The 7,586-nt window shown below is 40.7% G+C and overlaps 1 pseudogene across 1 annotated transcript; it reads left to right on the top strand.

Moving 5' to 3' along the window:
- Positions 1 to 378: 378 nt before the first annotated feature.
- On the top strand, positions 379 to 2,000 carry LOC101014688 (annotated as a pseudogene). The gene has a single exon (XR_161984.5). The product of XR_161984.5 is annotated as a tropomyosin alpha-3 chain pseudogene (transcript).
- The last annotated feature ends 5,586 nt before the right edge of the window (positions 2,001 to 7,586 follow it).

Genomic DNA, 7,586 nt, shown 5'->3' with positions numbered 1-7,586 from the left:
ATATATTTTTAAAAGCCAACAGAGAAGCTGCTTCTATACCTTGTCTCCAAGTCCATATATTCTCCTATTGCCATCTTTGAAAGGACAGTAGAAGCTATTTTGCAGGGCCAGGGCTATGGAATTTTCCTCACTTCCTGTCTCTGCCCTACAGAAAGCTGGATTATTTGGAGTAATGGACAGGGGTCTTGATACTATGTATGCTGTGTCTACAGAGGAAAACATTACGTGTTATAGTGGGGGCAGCCATACTTCCCCCATATATATATATGCCAGAAGATGCTTAGATATCCTGAAGTTTCTTTAGGTATTAAAGTCTTCTGAGGTTGAAGTGGAGCTCATGACTCAGGAAAGAAGATGGTACCAAGCCATAATCGGGGGAAGTAAGGGTGAGAGGAGGCTGCAACGCCGAGCAAAGGAGGCAGGAACCGGAGCGCGAGCAGAAGCTGGGTGGGCACCATGGCTGGGATCACCACCATCGAGGCAGTGAAGCGCAAGATCCAGGTTCTGCAGCAGCAGGCAGATGATGCAGAGGAGCGAGCTGAGCGCCGCCAACGAGAAGTTGAGGGAGAAAGGCGGGCCCGGGAACAGGCTGAGGCTGAGGTGGCCTCCTTGAACCATAGGATCCAGCTGGTTGAAGAGGAGCTGGACTGTGCTCAGGAGCGCCTGGCCACAGCCCTACAAAAACTGGAAGAAGTGGAAAAAGCTGTTGATGAGAGTGAGAGATGTATGAAGGTTATTGAAAACCGGGCCTTAAAAGATGAAGAAAAGATGAAACTCCAGGAAATCCAACTCAAAGAAGCTAAGCACATTGCAGAAGAGGCAGATAGGAAGTATGAAGAGGTGGCTCGTAAGTTGGTGATCATTGAAGGAGACTTGGAACGCACAGAGGAACAAGCTGAGCTGGCAGAGTCCCGTTGCCGAGAGATGGATGAGCAGATTAGACTGATGGACCAGAACCTGAAGTGTCTGAGTGCTGTTGAAGAAAAGTACTCTCAAAAAGAAGACAAATATGAGGAAGAGATCAAGATTCTTACTGATAAACTCAAGGAGGCAGAGACCGGTGCTGAGTTTGCTGAGAGATCGGTAGCCAAGCTGGAAAAGACAATTGATGACTTGGAAGATAAACTGAAATGCACCAAAGAGGAGCACCTTTGGATGCTGGACACAAAGGATGCTGGACCAGACTCTGCTTGACCTGAATGAGATGTTGAATGCCCCAGTCCCACCCTGCTGCTGCTCCTCCCTCTGACCCAGACTCTGCCTGAGGCCAGCTTGCCGGAAGCTGACCTTTAACTGAGAGCTGATCTTTAACTGGAAGGCTGCTTTCTCCTTTCGCTGCCCCCTCCTTCCCTATGTGTTTTTCGCCAAATTGTCTCTGCCTTTTTTTCGGACATTCCAGCTGGGCTAGAGGCTGAGCACCTTCGGAAACAACATTTAAGGGAATGTGAGCACAATGCATAGTGTCTTTAAAACGCATGTTGTGATGTACACATTTTGTAATTACCTTTTTGTTGCTTTGTAGCAAACATTTGTAAAACATTCAAAATAATTCCACAGCCCTGAAGCAGCAATCGAATCCGTTTCTCACTTTTGGAAGGTGACTTTTCACCTTAGTGCATATTCCCCTCTCCATAGAGGAGAAGAAAAGGTATAGGCCTGCCTCACTGAGAGCCAAACAGAGCCCAGGGAGACTCCACTATGGGAAACCTCATTGCTCTGTACAAAGTACTAGCTAAACCAGAAAGGTGATTCCAGGAGGAGTTAGCCAAACAACAAAAACAAAAACTGTGCTGTTCAAGTTTTCAGCTTTAAGATATCTTTGGATAATGTTATTTCTATTTTTATTTTTTTTCATTAGAAGTGACCAAATTAAGATGGTAAGACCTCTGAGACCAAAATTTTGTCCCAGCTCTACCCCCTCCCAACTGCTTAACAGAATGGATCATGCCCCCTTATGTTGAGGTGACCACTTAATTGCTTTCCTGCCTCCTTGAAAGAAAGAGAGAGAAAGAGAAAGAAAGAAAGAAAGAAAGAAAGAAAGAAAGAAAGAAAGAAAGAAAGAAAGAAAGAAAGAAAGAAAGAAAGAAAGAAGAAAGAAAGAAAGAAAGAAAGAAAGAAAGAAAGAAAGAAAGAAAGAAAGAAAGAAAGAAAGAAAGAAAGGAAGGGAAGGAAGGAAGGAAGGAAGGAAGGAAGGAAGGAAGGAAGGAAGGAAGGAAGGAAGGAAGGAAGGAAGGAAAGAAAGAAAGAAAGAAAGAAAGAAAGAAAGAAGGGAAGGAAGGAAGGAAAGAAAGAAAGAAGATTGTGTTTTTGCCACTGATTTAGCCATGTGAAACTCATCTCATTACCCTTTTCTGGGTTTGAAGTTGCTGTCTCTAAAAGTGCCATCTCATTGTGCTCTGTATCCGTCAGTGCTGGAGAAATCTTGAATAGCTTATGTACAAAACTTTGTAAATTTTATATTATCTTGAAACTTTGCTTCTTTGGGTTTGTGGCACCCTGGCCACCCCATCCGGCTGTGACAGTCTCAGCAGTCTGTGGGTTGGCAGTTTGTTGATCTTTTATAATTTCTTTCCCTACCCAGTCCCCATTTTCTGGTAAGCTTTCTAGGAGGTCTGTTTAGGTGTACATCCTGCAGCTTATTGGCTTAAAATGTTACTCTACTGTGATGTGGTCTCCTTGGGGCCGATTGGGGAGAAAGAGAAATCAATAGTAAACTGTTTTGATACTGAATATTGACAAGTGTCTTTGAAAGAACCAGTCCCTCCAACCCCAAAAAAAAAAAAAAAAAAAAGAAGCCATAATTTGGTACAGAATATTATTTATATATGTTATATATATTATATATAACATATATAATATATATAATATATATAAGTGTATATATAATATATTATTATATATAAGTATATATATATAATAATTATATATATAAGTGTATATATATAATAATTATATGTATATAATATATATAAGTGTATATATAATATATGAGAGAGAGAGTGTGTGTGTGTGTATATATATATTTTTTTGAGACAGAGTCTCACTCTGTCACCCAGGTTGGAGTGCAGTGGCATGATCTAGGCTCATTGCAGCTGCTACATCCTGGGTTCAAGTGATTTTCCTGCCTTATGCTCCCAAGTAGCTGGAATTATAGGCATGCACCATGACACCAGCTAATTTTTGTATTTTCACAAAAATATTTCTTCCAGACTTGGTTTGCCCATGCTGGTCAGGCTGGTTTCGAACTCCTGATCTCAAGTGATCCACCTGCCTCAGCCTCCCAAAGTGCTGGGATTACAGGTGTCAGCCACCATGCCCAGTCAAGAAATGTATTCGGAGGTAAAATATTTTTATTTCTTTTACTTGCTAGATTTTGCCTATGACTAGAAGAATAAACTAAGTGTCCTCTGCTGCATACCTAAAAGGGTATTGGATACAGAATACAGGAAAGAAGATGCTGGAAATGCTGAGATACTGAGGAGGGATCTCTGGACCAACCATATCAAGGCCCTGCAAATAACTGGGTATAGCAGTTGTTTGTTCCCATGTCAGTCTTCCTACCAAGCTAAAAGCTCCTGGGATACAGTTATCACAGTGATTGTCACATAGTAGGTTCTCAGTAAATACAGATTTGGTTAAATGGATGGATCAATAGATAAGTGACAGAAGAAAGACTCCTTAGAGACTTGCACAAACTCCCTAAATGAAGGGGGAGGATAAAATATTCAGGTGACATGAATCAGAGGGAATAGCAGAAAACCATGCCAGGGAGAATAAGAATGGCAATCTTGAGCTGTCTCAATGTACGATACACTTGGGGGGCCTTATATACTTGGCTAACGTAGGATAACCCAAAGAAATACATAACTGTAGAAGTCACATCGCTCAAAGTCAAGATGGAGTGCATCTAGATTTCCTCCAAAGAGAGGGAATTCCATTATTCCTGGTTGAGGAGAATTTTGGAGAGTTTGCATAAAATAACTCATGCCATTTGCCTGCTCAGAATATATTATTCCCTACCAATTCTATACCATCTTCTTTCCTGAGCCATGAGCCCCACTTCAAGCCCAGAAACTTTAATATCTAAAGAAATTTCAGGATATTTAAGCACCTTCTGGCACACTCAGGAGCAGAGCTGCTGCTGTTGCCACTATAACAAATACCAATACTCTTATCACCACTATTATCATGACCACCATAACCACTACCATTAGATAAGAGGGAAACCATCCAATAGTAAATCAGAATCCTAAAACATGTCTGGGATCTTGGTCAATCAGAATGGTATCTCTTCCTTTCTTGCTTTTGGTAATAAACAGGAGGAGGAGAGCAGAAGGGAGACAGAATTTTCCCTTTAGTTATATCCATATCTATAGATCTATGTTTATATTACTAAAAGTGTATTAGGGAAGCTTCAAGAATTGGGAAAAGAACTTTAAAGACCCAAAAGATTCTAGGGCTTCAGAAATTCAAGCTGGGATTCAATATCTTCAGGATTTTCTCTCTCGCCCTTTCATTTGTGCTTACTTCTGCTTGACTTCATTCTCTCCTATAACAGATGGACTTTCCCCACTGATAGAAAACCTATCTGCCAGCAGCTTGGGCTTATATCATCCCGGTCATTTTCTCCAAAAGAGAGTATATATTCTCAGCTTCATTTTGAAGATTTCCAGGGAAAATTTTCAGAGTGACTTGTTATGTACTTATCCCTGGACCAATCGTTATGATCAAAAGGATGGTTTACTTTGGAGTGGGCAGCCTATATAGCATGTCCACTCTTAGGGCAGGGAGTGAAGTCTTATGATCGGCAGCTCCACAAAAACCACATGGGATGTATGGTGGGGGCAATGATGCCCTTCTCCTGAAGGAAGGGAAAGAAAAAAAGATGCTTCAGATGTCCACAAAAATAGATAAAAAGTAGATAGATAGGCAGGTAGGTAGATATATAGATGGTAGAGAGAGAGAGGAAGCAGGTTCATTAGCTAACTATATAGCTAACAAACAGATGTGTTAGTGCTCATATAGGGTTAAATATTTGTTCTCTTTTTATAAGATTTATTTTTGCTATCTCTCCTATTCATTTTTTCAAATATATTATAAAATTGTTGTCATAAACCAAAGAAATAGAAAAACCTGTTTATATCTTAATTAGAATTTATGACATCCAGGAGTAATTAGGAAAGAACAGACATCTTCATAATATTCGACTTCCTGTCCAAATGTACAGCATAGCTTTACAACTTTTCACTCATTCAATCTTTTCCAATATCCCAAAAAGTTTTTGTAGATCTTTTATGTAATATAAGTGAGAGATTATTCACATAATAGCTAGCACCAAAACAGTCTTTGATTAGAAAAATACCTTAATAAGGTAGAGGTAGGGCCTCCACACAGTGTTGTTCAGTCTGTGCACTGCACAACTCTTGGTGCACCATTTACATGGACTACAATGTAAACAAATCCTCTGGAGTTATACACTGAAGCCACTATGAGAGGAAGATGAAACTGTTCACAGGAGCCAAAGCAATGAGAAGGGAGGCTAAGTTGCTTGTATGAGAACATCAGAAAAGTTTGCTTTATCTCTTAAATGAGAACAGAAGAGAAAAAATAATCAGAAAGATGGTAAGGCCAAAAGAGAAGCTTGTGTGATGGTGGATGGATGCGTGGCACATTGGTGAAGTGGCCAGTGAGAAAACCTTGGTGGGATGAACAAGAGACTTTTTAGAACAAGAATGTTCTACAATTAATTTTCAGTTATTTGAAATCATGAGTCAAATTTCTGCTACTTGGTACAGTGTTTTCATTCAAGGTTAATTTCTGAAGGGAGAAGGGAACAGAAAGCATGGGTTATAACCCAGCTTGTGTCAAGCTGAGATAAAGGAATACACACAATCACGCAGATAATAGAACAAAAATTCAGGGCCTGGGAATGAGAATTTGAGCCAATCATATCTGAAACTCAGTGTTCCAGGGTAGGGGAACCCCTGCTGATACCGAAATTGAATTTGTAATGACTTTATACCACTCTCAGGAGGATTCTGTAAATTACTTCGTGTTTTGTTTTGTTTTTCTTTTTTTTTGAGACGGAGTCTCGCTCTCTCACCCAGGCTGGAGTGCAGTGGCCGGATCTCGGCTCACTGCAAGCTCCGCCTCCCGGGTTTACGCCATTCTCCTGCCTCAGCCTCCCGAGTAGCTGGGACTACAGGCGACCGCCACCTCGTCCGGCTAGTTTTTTGTATTTTTTAGTAGAGACGGGGTTTCACCGTGTTAGCCAGGATAGTCTCAATCTCCTGACCTCGTGATCCGACCGTCTCGGCCTCCCAAAGTGCTGGGATTACAGGCTTGAGCCACCACGCCAGGCTAATTCGTGTTTTTTTTTCTTGCCCTTATAAATGGGACCTTATTTTCTATAATATTTTTCTGCCAGTTCTTGCAGATTCCAGAAGTCTATCGGTCAGTCTATCTCTCTCTCTTTCATTCTCTTGTGCTCTCTCCCTCTCTCTATATCTGTCTATCTATCTATTCATCTATATTACATGAATATATAAGGATATATGAAATATAAATGGATGGTCTGGTTTTTATCTGATATGATTTCCCTTTAGATCAAGTAATTTCTTTTAGCATTGCTTGTAGTTTAAGTCAATTGCCAACAAATTCTCTTACTTTTTATTTGAAAATGTCTTTATTTTATTTTGTTTTATATTTTAATTTCATTTCATTTCATTTCATTTTATTTATTGAGACAGGATCTCACTCTGTTGCCCAGGCTTGAGTGCAGTGGAGCAATCTTGGCTCACTGCATCCATTGCCTCCCAAATTTAAGCGATTCTCCTGCCTCAACCTCCTGAGTAACTGGGATCACAGGTGTGCACCACCCATGCCTGGCTAATTATCATATTTTAGTAGAGATGGGGTTTCACCATGTTTGCCAGGCTGGTCTCCAACTCCTGGCCTCAAGTGATCCACCCTCCTCAGCCTTCCAAAATGCTGGGATTACAGGTGTGAGCCACCATGCCCGACCTTGTTTTACTTTGTAAAGAGATATTTTGGCGTATTCTAGGTTGACCGTTTTTTTTCTTTCTGCCCTTTATTTATTTATTATTTATTTATTTATTTATTTATTTATTTATTTTTGAGACAGAGTCTCACTCTGTCACCCAGGCTGGACTGAAGTGGCAAGATCTCTGCTCACTGCAACCTCCACTTACCAGGTTTAAGCATTTCTCCTGCCTCACCCTCCCAAGTGGCTGGGACTACAGGCCTATGCCACCACTCCCAGCTAATTTTTGTATTTTCAGTAGAGATGAGGTTTCGCCGTGTTGGGCAGGCTGGTCTCCAACTCCTAACCTCAGGTGATCCACCCGCCTTGGCCTCCCAAAGTGCTGGGATTACAGGTGTAAGCTGTCACACCCAGCCTCTTTCTATACTTTAAAGATGTTATAGTTTGACTATAATATACATATGTGTTTTCTTTATGTTTGTCTTGCCTGTGGTTGGTTAAGCTTCTTGATGTAAGTTGATATCTTTCAAAATTTTTGAGAAATCATTGGAAATTCTTATACTCCCTCATCTATCCTTCTTGG

The sequence above is a fragment of the Papio anubis genome, chromosome 9 (genome assembly GCF_008728515.1).
Source record: "Papio anubis isolate 15944 chromosome 9, Panubis1.0, whole genome shotgun sequence".
Taxonomy (NCBI): Eukaryota; Metazoa; Chordata; class Mammalia; order Primates; family Cercopithecidae; genus Papio; species Papio anubis.
Note: the sequence above shows the minus strand (reverse complement) of the source record. Positions and strands in the feature narration are given on the sequence as shown.